Source organism: Ursus americanus, chromosome 4, assembly GCF_024610735.1.
Source record: "Ursus americanus isolate L20-20 chromosome 4, mUrsAme1.1.p, whole genome shotgun sequence".
Taxonomy (NCBI): Eukaryota; Metazoa; Chordata; class Mammalia; order Carnivora; family Ursidae; genus Ursus; species Ursus americanus.
The window spans coordinates 23,472,899-23,494,504 of NC_142130.1; the positions used below are offsets into that span (position 1 = coordinate 23,472,899).

General features: G+C 43.6%; 1 long non-coding RNA gene across 1 annotated transcript in view; it reads right to left on the bottom strand.

Moving 5' to 3' along the window:
- Positions 1–8,130: 8,130 nt before the first annotated feature.
- The window catches only part of LOC148110218 (uncharacterized), a 34,538-nt gene continuing 21,062 nt past the window's right edge, over positions 8,131–21,606 (bottom strand). The window contains exon 2 of the long non-coding RNA XR_015724159.1: positions 8,131–9,234. This is a non-coding gene — a long non-coding RNA (uncharacterized LOC148110218). The remainder of the gene's footprint in view (positions 9,235–21,606) is intronic.

Here is a 21,606-nt window from a genome sequence, read left to right on the forward strand (position 1 = left end):
ACAGAGTAGCATAAAACAGTGATACTGAATCACCTAATGCCATGAGCATCAGTCTGATGAATCTTACACACACATACACACATGTTTTAGGAGAAAACATGCAGTACTTTTTATTAAAGATGGTGGGATTAACACATATCTACCTCTGTTCTTTCTCCAAATTCCACTAAAACAATAGCAGAATTTTTTAAAGCCATGTTTGCACAAGGACAAACAGGAGTGTAGATAGTAGCAATAAAGTCTACAAGGCATAAAAAGAATGGTAACTGATTTATTGGACTGGAAAATTGACTCTTAAGCTGGCAGGGAGAATGCAAAGGAGCATTTAACCATGTGCTCCGAAACACCCAATGGGTTTAGGAATTGGTGGCACCAAGTATCTTTTGAAGCCTGACATGGCCCTGCCATGCTGGCGAGGCCAGGTACAGGGCTTCTGGTAGATAGTCTCAGCTAAGCCCAGCTTTCCACCTATCCCAGCCAAGTGGCCAGACATAGGAGTTGAGAAACCATGCTGCGAGTGAAATCTCCAACCCAATCTGCTGCAGTGCTCAGCCACTTGAGTCACTCCCAGATGTCTGAGTCATCTCAGCTGAGGCCCCGGACATGGTGGGACAGCTTAAACTCATGATCCACCAGAATCTACAAGTGTAATAAAATGTCTTAGACCACTACGTTTTGGGTGATATGTTATACAGCATTGGCTGACTGGAACAACCATCAGGCCTGCAAGGGACACGATACAACAAATGACAGCCCAGGTTCCAGGGTGGGGTTCCATGCAAATCCAGGGGAGAGCTGGTCCCATGGGAGAGGCAGGCAGTGAGAGAAAATGGAAGGGTCTCCGGAGTGCTGGGAAATCAAGCCAAAGCAGAAAATACCTTTTGTCCCTTATAGATCAGAACGGACTCTTAAGAGATTTGTCAAAGTGAGTGACACTTTGAGAAGGATGGTTGTATATGAAACTTTGAGAATCGGATGTTGTGAGAATCAGAATTGCATACCCTTTGGTAATTTATCATTTTTTTTGGTAAGCTCTCCTTCCTGAAGTCTTCATATGGTTATGAATGGCTATAATATGAGGTATGGTAGCAAGCATCAGTATAAACGCCCACCGTCATGCTGTCTCCCCATAGGACTGTGACGGTGCCTCTTTCGGTCAGGCACTGACATGGCTGGTTCCTCTCTGCAACTGCTAATACTTCTATTTACTCCTTCACTATATACGAAGGTCAAGGTGAATTCCAGCCCAATCGAGGTGGGGAGGTCCTCTGAGTAGGGGGAAGGGTGGAAAAAGACTGACGGTTCAGGTATGGACAAGGTGATCTGAGGACAGGGTATACTGAAGAGAAGAGTCTGGGGAACCTGAAACCTTGCAGATGTAACCAGAGACAGGATGCAGGGTAAAATTTCTTCCTTGTAAATAGGCTGAGGCTTCCCTTCCTTCACTACCTCTGCCCTCTTCAATATCTATCTCCTTAGAGCTCTCATCCACTGTGCTTATAGTCATGATAACTCAAGAAATCCTTGGAACATTCCTGCCTCTGTGGTCCTGAACTGTTGCTGAGGTAATGAATTGTTGCTCTGATTTCCAGTTAAGTCATAAGAAGATTGCCCTCTAGTAATATGCTCATTCATTCATTTGGCTTTAGTCCACTCATCAGTACAGCCTTCATTGCAGGAAGGGCTTGAGAGATCTTCTTGCCCAGGCTTCTTATTTTACAAATGAGGAAGTTGAGGCTCAAATTGCTCCCATTGGTGGGGTGATTTATGGTGACTTACAGTAGAGATCTACAGGGGTAGGTCTTGGTACTCAGCAAGATGTCAATTACTGATGACATTGAGTAGACTCCATATCCTTAATGACCAAATGAAACACTCAGTTTAACTTTTTCCAGTGACAGGAATCTGTTGGGTTTTTTTTGTTTTTTGTTTTTTTTTTTTAGAGAGAGAGAAGGAGAGGGAGAGAGAGAGAACGAGCCGGGGAGCGGCAGGCAGAGGGAGAAGCAGACTCCCCAGCCGAGCAGAGAGTCCAATACAGGACTTGATCCCAGGACCCTGGGATCATGACCTGAGCCGAAGGCAGACGCTTAACTGACTGAGCCACCCAGGCACCCTCAGCAACAGGAATCTACAGGACAACAGAGTAACCTCATACACACTGAGGTCAGTTATGTGGAGGAGCAGATGAAAGAAAATTTGCTATTTTATAATGTACACCAAACCTAGAGGGAAGCCTGACGTCTTTGGGGGCTCAAGACGAAAGGTCTACATGTCAAAGAAAGAGCCCAAGGGAAACCTTTCAGATCCTAACTTCACAAAAACTCAGGGCAGAAAACATTACCAATGATCTTCTTAGCAATAGCCCCATTTTTACTCACTGAGAGGGAGGTGCTGTCCAGTCTGCACGAGACAAACCTGGGAGATGTGGGGATGAGGATGCTGTGAGGAATAGATTTCTTAAATTGAAAATTATGCCAGAAAGGAGGGAGGCAAATGAGTTTAAGGCAATGACTAGAAATCGTCCCTTTGCGAGAAGACCTGGTTAGCCTGAGGTCAGTCCAGCAGCCAACTGATCCAGCAAAAAATATCATTATACCAGAAATATAATAATCTTGATGTACATAAATAGACAAGGCTGCTGGATGTAGCAAAGTTTGTATAATAGCCTAAGTGCCCACAAAAGAGTCAATGAATTCAGGTAGCTCTAACAAAATAAAATATTGCGTAGGCAGTAATCAGGATAATGTATTTCTATGTTCACTGGCACGAAACACTTCCATGATCATTTGGTGACATGTATTATATTATTTATATATATGCAACATTATATGTGTGTGTGGGGTGTGTGTGTGTGTGCGCGCACGCGTGCGTGCATGTCTGTGCTTAGGGAGACCTCTACAAAGATGTCCCACAAAACTTCTGGAAGTTAGTATTTTTGTTCTTTAAAATTTTTTTCATGTTGTTCTGTATTCCTTGAATTGGCTACAGAAGATTTTCTACTATAATCAGAAAAAACGACACAGGTATTTTAAAATCACGAGAGCATGTTGCTTGGAGGGAGGAACCCAGGAGAGGAAAGTGAGGTGGAGTGGCGTGGAATTAGAGGCAGCTGTGGATGCCAGCGAGCAGCCGCAGCTCTAAACCACAGCAGTGTGGTTATCCCCACGGACAAACCTGTGCAAGGGAGAGGAGACTGTCCAGCCACACTCTTCCTTACCTTGTGTTCGATGCCCTACCAGACTACCTGGTGTTCTAAGTATGCAGTGTTTTTTAAAAAAACTTTTTTATACGCCTTTTGATTTGCTTAGAATGGCTTCTTACTTGGCCGACTTTCATAAGTACTTCAAGCATCACCTCCACTTTGAAGCCCTCCTGGGTTCCTCTAGGTAGCTATGGAATTGTAAATATTTGTTTATACGTCATCTGATGGAGCTAGATTGTGGGCATCTAGTGACAACCACGGTGATGGTGACCATCCATTGTGATGTGCCCTGTGGTGTTAAGAATGGAAAATGCTACAGGATGACAGGATTCGAAATACCGCAGAGTAACAAACACCTGGGACCGGATAGTGGTTATGGTGCCCAGACCTCCATGCAGGCTGGGAGAAGAAAAATATTAAAAATTTCAATTCTGAAGTTCAATAAATTATCAAAACATGTGAAAAGTCACTTACCTTTTTCTACACTAAGTACGAGATACTATTTTTCATCCATTATGTTGGCAACAATCAAGTAGTTTTATGACACCACATATGGGTGATGTTACAGAGAAACAGAAAATGTTGCTGACTGGAGGGTACATTTGTACTTTTTGGAAGATGATTTGTCAAGATCTGCCAAAATTTTAAATCCATTTATTTTTACCCAAGTGGTTCTACTTCTAAGAATGTGTCCTACTTACATCATACCCATGTATGAAATGACATTGTGTACAAAGTTATTCATTGTGGCATTTGTTGTAATAGCAAAAGTTTTGAAACAATTTGAATAGCCATTAATAAAGAAAGGGTTAAATTAATTATCAAACATCTATGCTGGGGCACCTGACTGGCTCAGTTGGTAGAGCATGTGACTCTTGATCTCAGAATTGTGAGTTCGGGCCCCACATTGGGAATAGAGCCTACTTTTTAAAAAAATCCATGTGGTGGAAAGCTCAGGAGTCTTTAGAAAGAATATAGCAGCTTCATATATACTGGCTTGGAGTGATCTCTAAGATGTGGTTTTATAATTTTTTTTAAAGATTTTATTTATTTAGAGAGAGAGTGCATGTGCGCACGCACACAAATGGGGCTGCGGGTGGGGAGGGTCAGAGGAGAAGGGAGAGAGAGACTCCCAAGCAGATTCTGCGCTGAGCCCACAGCCTGTTGTAGGCCTATATCCCACAGCTCTGAGCTCATGACCTGAGCCGAAATCAAGAGTCAGATGTTCAACTGACTGAGCCACCCAGGCGTCCCTAAGAGGCAGTGTTAAATGAAAAAAAGCAAAGTGCATACCAGTATATATAATCTGTTAAAACTGCAGAAAAAATATGTAGTTTAGTCAATTTGGCCGCTATTACAAAGCACCATAGATGGGGGGTTTATCAGAAACAGAAACGTGCTCACAGTTTGGAGGCTGGAAGTCCGAACAGGGTGCCAGCACGGTCAGGTCCTGGGGACAACGCTGTACCAAGCTGCAGACTGCTGGCTTCTCATTGCGTCCGCACATGGCAGGAAGAGGGGGCTAGTTCTCTGGCCTCTTCTGGTAAGGAAACGAATCCCATTCATGAGGGCTCCACCCTCATTTTTGACCTCATCACCTCCCAAAGGCCCCACTTCCTCCTAATACCATCAGCTTGGGGGTTAGATTTCAACATGTGAATTTCGGGAAGAAACACAATTCGGTCACATATATATACATATATGTAATATCTATATTGGTCCCCAGGATACACAGAAGTGTATCAGTTCGCTAGGGGTACGGTAACAAAGTACCATAGACTGACTACCTTAAAGAACAGGAATTTATTTCTCACAGTTCTGGGGGCTCCAAGTGTGAGGTCAAGGTGTCCCAGGGTTGGTTTCTTCTGAGGCCTTTCTCCTTGGCTTGCAGAGGGGCACCTTCCCCCTGTGTTTTTTTCCTGATCTTTCCTCCTGTCTGTATCGTCATCTCCGTTGTTATAAAGACACCAGGTATATTGCACTAGGACCCATCCTAATGACCTCATTTAACCTTGATTACCTCTTAAAGATCCCTACCTCCAAATGCAATCACGTTCTGAGGAACTGGGGATTGGGCCTTTGGCATATGAATTTGGGGTGTGTGACACAACTCAGTCCCTAACAAAAGGTACACACGTAAGTAAGTCCTCTTGTAGGTACCTTTAGGAGACTACGCAGCCAATGGCGATCATGTCTGCTTCTACGGGAGGGAAGTGTTGGACAGACAACGGTTAAAGGAAAAGACACACTTCCATTTTTGGAACTTTGAAGCACCCTATGTAGGTAGTACCTATTTAAACATTTAATTAAGTAAAAATAAAGGGAAAAAACTTGTCTCTCAATCCTTTTTTTTTTTTTTGTCTGCATTTTAAACGTTTTTTCTTTTCTTTGTTGAAGATGAATAGTTTATGCATTAAAATAAGCCTGAAAAGTCTGGATCTGCATCCTTTTGAGTTTCTCTAACGGAGAAAAGCACTCGTTTTGTGCAGTGCAGGCCACCACCTGCTGGGACTTGTCCCACATAAACGAAGTACGGATCTATCTGGGAACAGACTCCTTTATAATTCCTTTATATCAACTATACAGAGCGGTGGTAGAAATTCTTCCTATGGGTCTCCCATCACAGCCAGTATAACCCCTTTAAAGTTAGATAATGTCACTCTTCTGTTCAAAACCCTGAAAAGGCTCCCATTTCACTCAGCGCGAAAGCAAAGTCCTGAGAGCAGCTACAAAGCCAGTGTGATCTGCCTCTCATCCTTCAAAGTGACCCCTCTAGGCTCGCTGCTCCTTGCTCACTGGTCCAGCTGCCCTGGCCCCCCTGCTGTCCCTGGAGAACCAGCTCTGGAAGCCTCCATGTTCTGCCTTAGCCAGGGGACTGCTCCCCCCACTACCTTCTGTGGTCCTCACCTTTAAGGTTTGGCTCTGGCTCGCTTCCTCCGGCACCCCACCTACCCTGACCATTGTATTACCTTCACAACCTGCCTCCCTCCCTCTACCCCACATCACCCCCTCAGTCCTGATTTCCCTTCGTGCTCTATTTTTTTTTCTATAGCATTCATCATCTCCTTATATATTTTATGTTTTTATTGTCTGCTTTCTCCACTAGAATGTAAGCTCCACGAGGGCAAAACTCTTTGCCTGTCTTGTTCACAAATGAATCCCAAGCACCTAAATTCAGTCCTGGCACACAGTAGGCACTCAATAAATCTCTTGAATGAATGACTGAGTAAATGACTGGTAAGCCCGTGCCTTTCTTTTATGCCTGAGGAAGGGACCTCTCTGCTCCAGACTTATCTCCCCTTCTCTCCTGCCGTTCCTCCTCTGTGCAGAAACACAGACCTCTGTTCTGATGAACAACAAGACCTCACCTCAGGTGTCAGGCTGCCTAGTACTTTGCCTGTTACCTCAATCCTTATAATACTTTGTAATTTACGTATCAAGAATGTGCTCATTTCATACACTTACAAATAGTAAGTCTCTAGCTCAGGGTTATCAGCAATTAAACAAGAGTCCTAGAGCTTTTATGCAAGACTTTCTGTCATAAAATGAGATCAGAAACTATCTTTCTGGAAACGCCTCTGTTCTTCTCTCGTCCTCTCTCAGTCTCACCAACTGGCCGCCCTATCCATCTTCCTAAAAATAAAACCTGCTTTCCCCTTTAACAGGAATTTACTGAGTGAGGGCAGCAGAATGGTTAACTGAGAGCTATGTTCATCCCAGATACATTTCGTAGTAGAATCAGATTCCTGAAGAAGTTTCCTTCAACAAACATTTCTGGGGCTCCCGCTAGGTACCCGGCAACATGCCAGCCTCTGGATTCTTAAAAGGACCTTCAAAGAGACTTGCAGGTAATCATACAAATTACTCCTCAAACCCAGCCTCTAGTTTAACGCACGTTTTCCTGGGCAAGGGCACACCCGGTCAGTGTGAACCCCAAATCCTTATTAGCAAGGGCGTGTCCCCATCTTCTTGATGGTCAGCACTCCTGATTTTAGATGATTTCAGGTGGGGCTGGGAGTCAGGATTTCGCAGAGCAGAAAAATCCCCAAAATGTCTCTTACCAGGGAATTGCTATGCAATTTCTTTAGAAGTGAATTTGCCTTCCTAATTATGGGTGCCTGGGGCTACAATTACAGATAAAGAGCGTTTCCAAAACTTAAAGTTCTTCCTGCTTCCTTCTCCAAAGCCTTGCTGGCAAACTTCCTGGGCTGTCAGATTCTGCAGAGGTGGGGGAGGCAGGCCGGAAGCTGCAGGCCTGACTGAAAGCGGGAGGGGAGTGAGGGGCGGCTGTCCCGGAGACGGAGACGGGAGATGCGCTGTCTAGACCCGCTCCAAGGGAAGCCTGGCTGCCCAGCTGCAGGGAGTGGTCAGGAGGCAGCCTGCAGTGGTCAGCTCTGTCAGAAGAGTCTGACACTCCTCAGCTGCGGAGTGGCCCCGTGGGTGGTCACGCCCTTCCTGTGCAGCCTGTGATGAGGGACTGAGCGACGTGAGGGGCCTCTGTGCCCCATCCGAGGCACAATGACGTCCTCAGGGCAGAGCCAGTCACCAGGTTCGTGGAGATTTTGCATTGTGGTTCCCCTTGTTCCCGGGCCTGGTCGTGCCTCCTCTGTCTTGCTTTCATAGATGTTCGTCCCCAGTAAACAGAGTCCACGCTCCAACTCCATTACAGTGTCCACTAGAAACCCAAGCTGTGGTGAAGGGTCAGAGGATGAGGGGTAGGCCCAGCTGCAGACGCAGACAGAAGAAGGTTCCTGACCAGGGGAGCCCGCCGTTGGCTTTAGTGGCCTTCTTGGAGGAAGCGGTGTTCTACCTGGTGGGCAGAGCAGTGGCTCACAGACCTGCCAGCAGTGCCCTGAGCCCCCAAGACCTGTCTCTCCCATATCTTTACTCTGTAAGGGCCGTTCCTCTTACCATCACTCTGAGCGCACATTCTTTTTTTTTTTTTTTTTTAAGATTTTATTTATTTGGCAGAGAGAAACAGCCAGCGAGAGAGGGAACACAAGCAGGGGGAGTGGGAGAGGAACAGACAGGCTCCCAGTGGAGCAGGGAGCCCGATGCAGGGCTCGATCCCAGGACCCCGGGATCATGACCTGAGCCAAGGCAGACTGAGCCACCCAGGCGCCCCTGAGCACACATTCTTGTCATCTCTCTCTGGATTCATTTCGTGGGCTCCTAACTTCTGAACTCCCACCGGACTGATGGCTCTGAAACCTCTCTCCGATCACGCTCGTTCCTTGCATAAAACTCTTCAAAGGCTCTCCATCAAGCTCAGCACGAGGGTCGCGTGAATTAGCGGGGCCTGGAGGTCTGGCCGGGTTTGCCTCTCGCTCTTCGGGTGCAGCTCTGAGCGCAGCCCGCGCCCCTTCCACTTCCCACCAGGCTCAGGGGGCTTCCCCGCTGCTTCAGGCTCCAGGGCCCGCAACTGCAAACAGCAGGCGGTAGCACCCTCCGCTTGTCAAGAGGGCCACCCGTGTAGGCGTACCCACCTCCCTGGGGCCCCCTGAGAGGGGGCAGCACCAGCTCTACCGCCCCAGGGATGACCACCATCCTCTACACGCTTGCCCAAGCCTGAGGAGTCGGGAGCGCGCTGGGGACATGGGGGGATGGTCAAAAGCAAACGGCAGAGTACCCGGCTCATGACGGCGAGGGTCAAGCGAACATGCCTTGCTGGCACCTGGCCTTGGAGCGCCGAGTGTGCGGCCAGGTCACCCATCCGACGGGCAGGCGCTGGGGGTGAGCAGCGGGGGGTGGAGGAGCTGAGCAAGCTCCCATCCGGGGTCCCTCAGAAGGTTCTCACACGAGCCCGTGGCTGACTCAGCCCTTGGACATCTGCCACCCAGAGGACAGTGGGCCAGCCAGTGCCCACCAGAGAGCCAGGCAGCCGACGCAGAGAGGATAAAGACCATGGTGGGTTCGGCGGAGCGACATTTCCTCTTCTCCTTCTCCCTCTTGGCCGCCCCTCGTTGCAAGTGCTGGCCACCGTCACAATCTCAGCTCCAGTCTGTAGAGGTGAGTTTGAAGTTTTAAATTACCTTTTAATAAACCAGAAAGGAGGGTTTGAAAGACCGTGGTTGAAGACAGTGATTGAATAAGAAAACAGTTTTGTGTTTATGCCCCGCTGGGTTCTATTTTAGAATTTTGCCACCTTCCTTAAAGTTGGACTAGACCACCTGCTGCCCCCTAAGTACTCCAGAAAAGAGTGGGGATTTGGGGCTGGAGCCACATCGGCTCTGGCCCTTCAACCTACGGACGTTGATGGACCTCGGACCCTGTCATTTTTCCATCCTTTCTGTCTCAGCAGTCACAGTGATTGGTTAAGTAGGTTCCATCTGGCAGGCAGAATTTTAAATTCTTGATGTGTGTTAACTCGTGCTGTCTTGGTGAACAACTCTTTAAGGTATATGCTATTGCTCTCTATATTTCTAGAAGAGGAAATGAAGGCACAGAGAAGTGAAGTAACTTGTCGATCCCTTCTTTAGGGTCTCAGCCCCTGCTGCTAGGACAAAATGCCATAGACTGGGTGGCTTAAACAACAAATGTTTATTTCTCATCATTCCGAGGCTAGGAAGTCTAGGGTCAGGATATTGGAAGATTCGGTGTCTGGTGAGAACCTGCTTTGGTTTGCAGTTAACTGTCTTCTTGTTGTATCTTCACATGGTGGAGGGACAGATAGGCAGAGAGAGAGAAGCAAACTCCCTGGTCTCTTCTTTAAAAGGTGCTAATCCCATTCAAGAAGGCTCTACCCTCACTCATGATCTAATTATCTCCCAAAGGCCCATCCCCAAATACATGGGGGTTTGGGGGGGTTTGAGTTTCAGGGTATGACTTTTGAGTGGTCACAAACAGTCCCTAGCCCTTAAGCAAATGACAACGTAAGACTTGAATCAGATAGTTTGGTTCTAAAGCCCTCCCTGGCTTGCCCTCTATACCCCACTGTCTCCTGAGCTTTAGAAAATCCTATCCTCTGGACTTCTTGGGGAATCTTATACTATTGTTTATACTTCCCTTTTCTGAATTTCGAACTTCTGCTTCTCCTCTGGCCTTCTTCTCACCCACCATGAACTATGACTCTTTTCACTTCTGACTGACCTCCAGCTCGTTACTTAAGAGCAGACCATACCAGCTGCCTCCTTGTTCTCCCTTCTTTCTCTAGAATGGCTCTCAGCTCGTAGTAATGACCCTGTTGAATATCTTTATAGAGTTTTTGCTATTGACTCCTTCCCTTCTTGAAAATTCTGCCTTGCTTGGTTTCTGTGATATCCTTCCCTGCAAGCTTTCTCTCCCCACCTCATACTCTTTTTCTGACTCAGACCTGTTTCTAGCCGGCTCTCCTGCTATGCCTGAATGTTGGTATAACCCTGGAGTCCAACCTGAGCACTCTCCTCAGAGCAATTCTCTCCTTTCATAGAAGTGTTCTAGTGGTGTTCCTCAGGCAACCTATACTCAACATTTCCAAGATTGAAGCATCTTCTTTCCTTTAGAACCTGTTCTTGACATAATCCCCATCAGAAGAAGAGTTCTGGAACCAGACCAAGGTCTCCACCAAACATTTGTTGAATCCTATTGTTTTTACCTTGTAAACTAGTAAAATTTTTGGTCTCTGAATTCTTGTAGACTCTTAAAAATCAAGGATCCCTGAAGGCTTCTATCTATATGAGCTATATTTAAAGATGTTTATGCTATTAGAAATTAAAAGAGAAATGTCAAAATATTTATTTAAAATAATAACAAAGGGGTGCCAGGGTGGCTCAGTCACTAAGCATCTGCCTTTGGCTTGGGACATGATCCCAGATTCCGGGGATCGATCCTTGGATCGGGCTCCCTGCTCCACTGGGAGCCTGCTTCTTCCTCTCCCACTCCCCATGCTTGTGTTCCCTCTCTCGCTGGCTGTCTCTCTCTCTCTCTCTCTGTCAAATAAATACATAAAATCTTAAAAAAAAATAGACCCATCACATATTAACATGAATGAAATATTTTATGAAAATAATTCCATTTCCAAAGCAAAAAAAGAGAGAGAGAGAGAGAGAGAGAGAGAAGAGTTGCATTGTTTTACATCTTTTTGCAAATCTCTTTAATGACCAGCTTCACAGAAGACAGGAGGATTATCATATCTGTTCCTGTTGCAATATATTATTTTGGTTGAACTCTATGGAGAAAATCCAGCCTTAGACTGATCAGTAGTTGGAAGAGGGAGGGGGGATTTAAGCAGCCTTTTCAACTAATTGTAGATTGTTTCCTTTGATACTACATCAAAGCACAAGTGATGATTTCTTAAAGGTCAGCCGGGATGCGAATTCTCCAGACCTCACACTGAACTCTTTGTCCTGTGTTACATTACAATGTATCGGTCTACTTGACACTTTGAATGGCTCTCTTACAGGCATGACTTTATGATACGATACATGGGGCTTTTGGAAATACTGGTTCACTGCCTTATGCACATCTCTCAAATGCTGACACACACGTGCGGTGCTCCCACCACCGTATTAGTTTCCTAGGGTTGCCGTAACAAAGTGCCACCCACTCTGTGGCTTAAAATGACAGAAACTTATTCTCTCCTATTTCTGGAGGCTAGAGGTCTGAAGGTAAGGTTTTGGCAGGGTTGGTTTTTTTCTTGAGGCACTGAGGGAGAGTCTCTCTCATGACCATCTCCCAGCTTTTGGTAGTTGCCAGCAATCCTTGACATTTCTTGACTGACCTCAATGTCTACCCCATCTTTACATGGCCCCATCCCCTGTGTGTGTTTGTGTTTATGTATGCAAAACACTCCTTCCTTATAAGAACACAGAGATTGGAGTTAGGGCCCACTCGAATCGAGTATGACCTCTTTTAAACTGATTACGTTTGCAAAGAGCCTCTTTTCAAATAAGGTCACATTGACAGATACCAGGCATCAGGACTTCAATATGTCTTTTTGGGGGACACAATTCAACCCATAGCTATTGCCTCATCTGAAAAATCTTTAAGAACTGGTAAATACAGGGGCATCTGACTGGTTCAGTTGGTAGAGCATGTGACTCTTGATCTCGGTGTTGTTGAGTTTGAGCCCCACATGTGGTGTAGACCTTAAAAAAAAAAAAAAAGGAATTGGTAATTGCAGTGGTGGGCAAAAGTTTTCCAATTCTAATTTTTTAATTTTGTTTTAAATTATTTATTTATTTATTTATTTTTAGAGAGAGTGTGCAGGGGAGGGGGCAAAGGGAGAGGGGCAGAGGAAGAGGGAGAGAATCTCAAGCAGACTCCGTGCTGAGTACAGAGCCTGACATGGGGCTCGATCTCACGACCCTAAGATCATGACCTGAGCCAAAACCAAGAGTCAGATGCTTTAAACAACTGCGCCACCCGGACATCCCCCAAATTCTAATTTTGGCCTGAAAACTCAAATTTCACTACTGGTAACAAATACAACTAGTAGCAAATACCACAACAAAAACAAGAAAAAGTTGTTATCCTTTGAGTGGCAGATTCAATTTGTTCATTTTCAAGAAAATGTCTCTTAAATATTCAGGGTGAATAACCTTAATCGGTCCTCCCCCCCTTAGGTGAAAGTGGTGTTCCGTGAAAAAAGTGGTCAGTGCAGCTCATAACTCACTTGCAAATGTATTTTTCTTTGGGACAACAATTGTTTCTCTCTGTGACTGAGATGTTACATGTATCCCTCCTACTGCATCATACAGAGTATGAAAAAGAGGTGTATTCAAGGCTGAGATTTAATGAAATTAATCATTTTTATTCCTTCATCAAGGACATTTTGAAGAGGAATTGACTTTTTTTTCCCCCTTCTATGAATGCGTGGAGGTGAAGGATGCAAGACTGTTAGTGGACTTCACCATCTTAGTTCTGCTAAGACACCAGCAGTTTCACCCATCATTGTTTGGCACTGTTAGTGCAAATGTCGACCCAGTGAAAAAGCCCAATATTGCCTTAATATTATTGCAAAAATAGGGGTTTTTTTTGGTTTTGTTTTGTTTTGTTTTTTTATTTTAATGTTTTTTTTATTATATTATGTTAGTCACCATACAGTACATCCCCGGTTTCCGACGTAAAGTTCGATGATTCATTAGTTGCGTATAACACCCACTGCACCATGCGATACGTGCCCTCCTTACTACCCATCACCAGTCTATCCCATTCCCCCACCCCCCTCCCCTCTGAGGACCTCAGTTTGTTTCTCAGAGTCCATAGTCTCTCATGCTTCATTTCCCCTTCTGATTACCCCCCTTTCTTTATCCCTTACTTCCCCTACCAATCTTCCTAGTACTTATGTTCCATAGATGAGAGAAACCATATGATAATTGTCTTTCTCTGCTTGACTTATTTCACTTAGCATTATCTCCTCCAGTGCCGTCCATGTTGCAGCAAATGTTGAGAACTCGTTCTTTCTGATGGCTGAGTAATATTCCATTGTATATATGGACCACAACTTCTTAATCCAGTCATCTGTTGAAGGGCATCTCGGCTCCTTCCACGATTTAGCTATTGTGGACAATGCTGCTATGAACATTGGGGTGCATATGGCCCTTCTCTTCACTACGTCTGTCTCTTTGGGGTAAACACCCAGTAGTGCAATGGCTGGGTCATAGGGTAGCTCAATTTTTAACTTTTTAAGGGACTTCCACAATGTTTTCCAGAGTGGCTGTACCAACTTGCATTCCCACCAACAATGTAGGAGGGATCCCCTTTCTCCACATCCTCTCCAGCAATTGTTGTTTCTTGCCTTGTCAATTTTTGCCATTCTAACTGGCGTAAGGTGGTATCTTAGTGTGGTTTTGATTTGAATTTCCCTGATGGCTAATGATTTTGAACATTTTTTCATGTGTCTGTTAGCCATTTGTATGTCATCATTGGAAAAGTGTCTGTTCATATCTTCTGCCCATTTTATGATTTGTTTATTTGTTTCTCATGTATTGAGTTTGAGAAATTCTTTGTAGATCTTGGATACCAGTCTTTTATCTGTAGCATCATTTGCAAATATCTTCTCCCATTCTGTGGGCTGCCTCTTAGTTTTTTTTGACTGTTTCCTTGGCTGTGCAGAAGCTTTTTATCTTGATGAAGTCCCACAAGTTCATTTTATCTTTTGTTTCTCTTGCCTTTGGAGATGTGTCGGGAAAAAGGTTGCTTTGGCCGATGTCGTAGAGGTTGCTGCCTATGTTCTCCTCTAGGATTTTGATGGATTCCTGTCTCACATTGAGGTCTTTCATCCATTTGGAGTTTATCTTTGTGTATGGTGCTAGAGAGTGGTCAAGTTTCATTCTTTTGCATGTAGCTGTCCAATTTTCCCAGCACCATTTATTGAAGAGACTGTCTTTTTTCCACTGGATGTTTTTTCCTGCTTTATCAAGGATTAGTTGCCCAAAGAGCTGAGGGTCCATTTCTGGGTTCTCTATTCTGTTCCATTGGTCTATGTGTCTGTTTTTGTGCCAGTACCATGCTGTCTTTGTGATCACAGCTTTGTAGTACAGCTCGAAATCCAGCATTGTGATGCCCCCAGCTTTGTTTTTCCTTTTCAACAGTTCCTTGGAGATTCGGGGCCTTTTCTGGTTCCATACAAATTTAAGGACTATTTGTTCCAGTTCTTTGAAAAATGTCCTCGGTATTTTGATCGGGATAGCATTGAAAGTGTAGATTGCTCTGGGTAGCATGGACATTTTAACTATGTTAATTCTTCCGATCCATGAGCATGGGATATTTTTCCATCTTTTTGTGTCTTCCTCAATGCCTTTCAAGAGTGATTTATAGTTTCTGCTCAGGAATGACTTGATAAACCAGGAAATCAAAAATCAACTTAAACAATTTATGGAGACCAACGAGAATGAAAACACAATGGTCCAAAACCTATGGGATACTGCAAAGGCAGTCCTAAGGGGGAAATATATAGCCATCCAAGCCTCACTCAAAAGAATAGAAAAATCTAAAATGCAGTTTTTATATTCTCACCTCAAGAAGCTGAAACAGCAACAGAGGGACAGGCCTAATCCACTCACGAGGAAGCAGTAGACCAAGATTAGAGCAGAAATCAATGAATTAGCAACCAGAAGTACAGTAGAGCAGATCAACAGGACTAGAAGCTGGTTCTTTGAGAGAATCAATAAAATTGACAAACCGCTGGCAAGACTTATCCAAAAGAATAGAGAAAGGACCCAAATTAATAAAATAATGAATGAAAAAGGAGAGGTCGCGACCAACACCAATGAAATTGGAAGGATTATTAGAAACTTTTATCAACAGCTATATGCCAATAAATTAAGCAATCTGGAAGAGATGGAGGCCTTCCTGGAAACCTATAAACTACCAAGACTGAAACAGGAAGAAATTGATTTTTTAAACAGGCCAATTAATTATGAAGAGATTGAGTCAGTGATAAACAACCTTCCAAAAAACAAAACTCCAGGCCTGGACGGTTTTCCTGGGGAATTCTACCAAACATTCAAAAAAGAAATAATACCTATTCTCCTAAAGCTATTTCAAAAAATAGAAACAGAAGGAAAGCTACCAAACTCATTCTATGAGGCCAATATTACCTTGATCCCCAAACCAGGCAAAGACCCCATCAAAAAGGAGAATTACAGACCGATTTCCCTAATGAATATGGACGCCAAAATCCTCAACAAGATCCTGGCTAATAGAATCCAAAAGTACATTAAAAGGATTATCCATCATGACCAAGTGGGATTCATACCTGGGATGCAAGCGTGGTTCAACATTCTCAAATCGGTCAGTGTGATACATCATATCAACAAGAAAAGACTCAGGAACCATATGATCCTCTCAATTGATGCAGAAAAAGCATTTGACAAAATACAGCATCTTTTCCTGATTAAAACCCTTCAGAATGTAGGAATAGAGGGTACATTTCTCAATCTCATAAAAGCCATCTATGAAAAGCCTACAGCAAATATTATTCTCAATGGGGAAAAGCTGGAAGCCTTTCCCTGAAGATCAGGAACACGACAAGGATGCCCACTCTTGCCACTATTATTCAACATAGTACTAGAAGTCCTTGCAACAGCAATCAGACAACAAAAAGGGATAAAATGTATCCAAATCGGCAAAGAAGAAGTCAAAATGTTTCTCTTTGCAGATGACATGATACCGTATATGGAAAACCCAAGAATCCACTCCCAAACTATTAGAAGTTATAGAGCAATTCAGTAACGTGGCGGGATACAAAAGCAATGCTCAGAAATCAGTTGCATTTCTATACACGAACAATGAGACTGAAGAAAGAGAAATTAGGGAATCCATCCCATTTATAATAGCACAAAAAACCATATGTTACCTTGGAATTAACTTAACCAGAGACGTCAAGGATCTATATTCTAGAAACTATAAATCACTCTTGCAAAAATAGTTTTGACCTTGCAGCCCACCTGAAAGAGTTTCAGGGACCCCTAGTGGTCTGTGGAGCACATTTTGAGAACCACAGTCCTAGTCGGCTCTCCACCGGGACCCTGCCAGCCTTAGGGCCCATCAGTTCTTAGGAGAACAATTGCCAGAACCAGTTGTCCATCTCCAGTTGTTCCTTCTGACCAGTTCTCCATGCAGCAGCCCACGGGCTCTCAGAAAGGCATATGTTCCTGGGACCCTCCGCTGCTTCAAACAAACCCTTCAGTGGTCCCCACTGACTTTAAAGTGGCAACTTCTTAGCATAGCATGGCACAGGAGGTAATCTTGGATCGAACAGTGACTTACCTTTCCCACCTCTTCCCCAGCCGCATTTCCACATGACATTCAATCCAACCACACCAGTTATTTTAATCCATGATGCTTTCTGTTGCCTGGAATGCCCTACCCTTCTCCCCTCTTACCTGGCTAAGCCTTACTGTTTAAAAGGCAACTTCTGTCCCTTCTTCCAGGAAGCCTTCCTTGACTAGCTTTTTGAATTAGCAGGATTTTCTCCTCTATGTTTCCATGCCATCGTGTACTTAGTTCTATTATAATATTTCTAATAACGTACCGTAGTATCGGTGAATAACAATAATGACTATTAGAATCACAAACACTTATTTCTTACTTATATTTGTTGGATGTGATGTCCATCACTTTAAATGCACTGTAATTTCTAGCATATGCGGCTATCATACACATTAAGACTTGGAGTTCTTTAACCCCACCCCAGGTATAGGAGGTAAGATAACAAAGTGGGTAAGTGCAGGATTCTTTTTTTTTTTTTAAAGATTTTATTTATTTATTTATTTATGTGAGAGAGAGCATGAGAGAGCACAAGCAGGGGGAGGCGCAGCAGAGGGAGACTGAGAAGTAAGCTCCCTGCTGAGCAGGGAGCCCCATGCTGGGCTCCATCCCAGGAACCTGAGATCATGACCTGAGCCAAAGGCAGATGCCTAACCGACTGAGCCACCCGGGCGCTTCAAGAGCATGGTTTTTAAAGTGTATGAGACTTGAGTTCACATTGCAGCTTTACGCTATGGGAACTTAAACAAGTTTCTCATTTTCTTCTCTCAAAAATCTTTGTTTTTACCAAGGTGATATATGTTATACAGAAAAGTACAAGTGAGAAAGCAATAAATGAGCCCTAAATCCCACCACTCAGAAATAAAATTATTTTTTGTAAGCACAGTTATAGATCTTTTCAAGTGGATTGGAATGTTAGGATGACATATCAATAACAAAAAATTTCATACATAAGGTGATATTCCATATTCTATTGTTTAGAAGTAGAAAAATACAACAACAACAACAACAACAACAACAAACTAGTGAAGTTCAAGGGATTGCTGAAATTCAGGTAAATGATTCTTTACCAGAAGGGACATTGGGATACAGGTAGCTCCTTTAAACCCCTCTTAGAGCAGCACCCTTGCCTGTGCCCAGCAAGCTGCGGACCAACCCACACAGGCGCCCTGCTTGGATGCACGCGGTTCATTTAAGACAAATAGAAGTGAAATGTCTCATCCTGGCCACTTCCCATGCTCACTGAGCACCAAGTACATGGGCTGGGGAGCCAGACTGTGCGGGTTTGAATTCTGATTCCATGACTTGTTAGCTTTGGGTGGTTAGTTAACTTCTCTGTGTTTTATTTCCTCTTTTGTAAAATGAGGCTGGTAATAGACTGTTCTTTATGGGGTTACAGACAGGATCAAATAAATTAATCTGTAAAGAGTTTAGGGCAATAAGCCTACGCTGAACATCAATAAATGGTTCTCATTATTACTTGCTATCTGGCTCCCGTGCTAAGATTAGGAGGAGAAAAGGATGACAAAAACCATTAAAAGTGGGAGTTATTATACTTTTAAAACCGTAATATTTTGATTTGAGATCCCACCAACTGATGGCTTGCTAGAAGATAGGAGACCAGCCTTGTCATACTACTCCCTCCTCTTTTGCCCCTCTGATCAGTTTTCGCTTGTCAGTATTATTTCTTTGTAAAGGTCATAACCATTCTGTTCCATTCCATTCTGTTCCATCACTTCTCCATTAGTTAACTTTGCCTTTATATTTAAATGGATTTCATGCTTACCATCAGGGTTTTTGCCCCCACATTTGTATTTCGGAGTTGTGTTATGCTGATTCAACTCTTTATCAGGTAGAGCTTGCATGTTCAAGAAGGGCTCATGCATGCACGCTACATTCCTTGAGTTCTTGCATATTTGAGAATGTGTGCCTTTTGCATTTACACTTGAATGACATTTTGATGGGATGTAATATGTTGGGGTCACTTCTTTCCCTTGGAACTTTGCAGACCTTACTCCACTGTCTTCTTCCATTGAACATTGCAGTGGAAAATCTGATTTTTCACCTTCTGGGTGGCTGGATTTTTTTCCCTGGATATCTAAACAATTTTTTTTCCTACTCTTTCAACTTAAGTTAACAAGCATATATCTAAATATCTCTTTTTCCTATCAATATTAATGGAAAACAGTATATCATTCTGATTAAAAGGCTGAAATCTTACACTTTGGAGAAATTTTTTCTCTATCACATTTTCCTATATTACAGTTTCTTCCCTTAATTATTGCAAATCTTCACTTCCAAGACATCAGGAATTTTTATGTTAGATTGTCTTTCTCATCTATTCTTTAATTGCTCTATGTTTCACGTCCTTTCCCTCAGTATTCATTACGATTATCTCAAGTCTTCTGTCCACGAAAATAATTTGATGATTAACTGTATCTCTTCTGTTCCGTGTTTATTTTTCGAAGTGATCTGTTAGACCCGAGCGAGGATTTGGCTACACACTTTGTCTCTTTAGCGCTGTAATCTCCCTTTTAATCTCCCACTGTTATTTAATCCTTTGGTCTTTGTGTTCTTATTTTGTTAAAGTCATATTCTTGGGGCGTCCGGGTGGCTCAGTTGATTAAGCCTCTGACTCTTGGTTTCAGCTCAGGTCCTGATCTCAGAATTGTGAGTTCAAACCCTGGGTTGGGCTCCCCACTCAGCAGGGTATCAGCTTGAGATTCTCTTTCCCTCTCCCTCTGCCCCTTCCCTGGCTCTCTCTCTCTCTCAGATAAACAAACAAACAAACAGCCCTTAAAAAATAAAGTCATATTCTTTATTAGAATATGTATGTCTGAAGAGTGATGAATTCACAGAGTACTCTGCTGTTTGGTTCGTTTGGGCTAGGTTTTCTCCCAGACTGGATTGATTTTTTTTTTTCTCTGTATGGAAGATAATTTTTTTATTTAGCCTCTGACTAACATGGATTATTTTGTTTGATATAAAATATGGGTGACTTCTTGAAACCCTTCCTGTGTTATTTAAAACTCAGTTGCGCCCTCCCCCCCCCCCCCCCCCGGAATTACAGCTTGAGGGCTGTGGCCAGTTGCCTGCTGTCTACTTTTCTGCAGCTTTAGGACATGGGGAGTGGAGGGGGCCGCATGCAGCCTGGCTGGGAGACCAGGGACCTGTGCTTTTCTGAGACCCAGTAAAATGTCCCGTTGCAGTCCGCATGCCACCCCGCTGGGTGTGTGTACCGCTCCGGTGGGCGTGCCCCCAGCCTAGCACACTGATCTGGAAAGCGTCCAGTCCCGGGTGCCCCTCTTCACTCCCTCATGGCCCTGCAGGGGTGGGGGGTGGGGGGCTTCCGCTCCCAAGCGTTTTCTTGTGATTTTTCTCCAGCTGCCTTTTCATTCGCTCAGCATAGTCTCTCCAAACAGGGGTGGGCCAGTTCCTGAATGTTACCGGATTTGGCCATTTCACCTGTTCTCCATACGGCTTCTTGGGAAGGAAGTATGAGATTATGATGCACGTGGCACCACGTCAGAACTTTTTGTTCCTTTCTTCCTTTGTTTCTTCTTTTTCAATGTTCATGGCATAAAGTTGAACCTCTTTCCTTGTTAGTGGTGGTGGATTTTTAAAAATGCCTTTACTTTACCTCCATTTTGGATATTTTTAATGAATATAGAATTCTTGGCTGTTAAGGGCTTCTTTTTCCTTTCCCATCTGTGGATGTTCCACTGTCTTCTGGTCTTCATTATGTCTAATAAGAATTCAGCAGTGACTCACATGACTCTTCCACTATGTGATGTATCTTCTTCCCCCTGACTCTGGCTGCTTTCCAAAGCTTCTCCTTACTTCAGTTTCCAGCAGTTTGACTAGGATATGCCTCTGTGTGTCTTTATTTACAATTAACGCTACATGCAGTTCACTGAAGTTCATAAATCTATAAATGTATGTCTTTCTACAAATTGGGAAAAATTGAAGCCATTATTTCTCCAAATATGTTTTTCTGGCCTCATTCTCTCATTCTTCCACTTTTAGAATTCAAATTACATGTACCTAGATATTGTCACATTATTCTACAGGTCCCTGACTCTGTTCCTATTTTTCAATGTTTTTTCTTTGTGTCATTCAGATAGAAAATTTCTATTGCTCTATCTTCAAGTTCTTAGAAACTACATTTTTTTCACATCGCAAATGTTTATTTATTTGTTTATTTATTTATTTTTATAATTTTTATTTTGTTATATTAGTCACCATACAGTACATCCCCAGTTTTTGATGCAATGTTCCACGATTCATTATTTGCATGTAACACCCAGCGCACCATGCAATATGTGCCCTCCTTAATAGCCATCACCAGCCTATCCCAATCCCCTACGCCCCCTCCCCTCTGAAGCCCTCAGTTTGTTTCCCAGAGTCCACAGTCTCTCATGGTTCATTCCCCCTTCTGTTTACCCCCCCTTCATTCTTCCCTGCCTTCTCCTACTAATCTTCCTATTTCTTATGTTCCATAAATGAGTGAAATAAGTCAAGCAGAGAAACTACATTTTAAAAGAATCATTGGAAATGCTTGAACTGAAAAATACAATGTTTGAAATTAAAAATTTCTGGATAAACTTAATAAAAAAAAGAGTCAATTTCTCATCTGTGATGTCCTAACTTTCATTCATTAAAAGCATATTGTCCTAGGGGCACCTGGGTGGCTCAGTCAGTTAAGTGTCTAA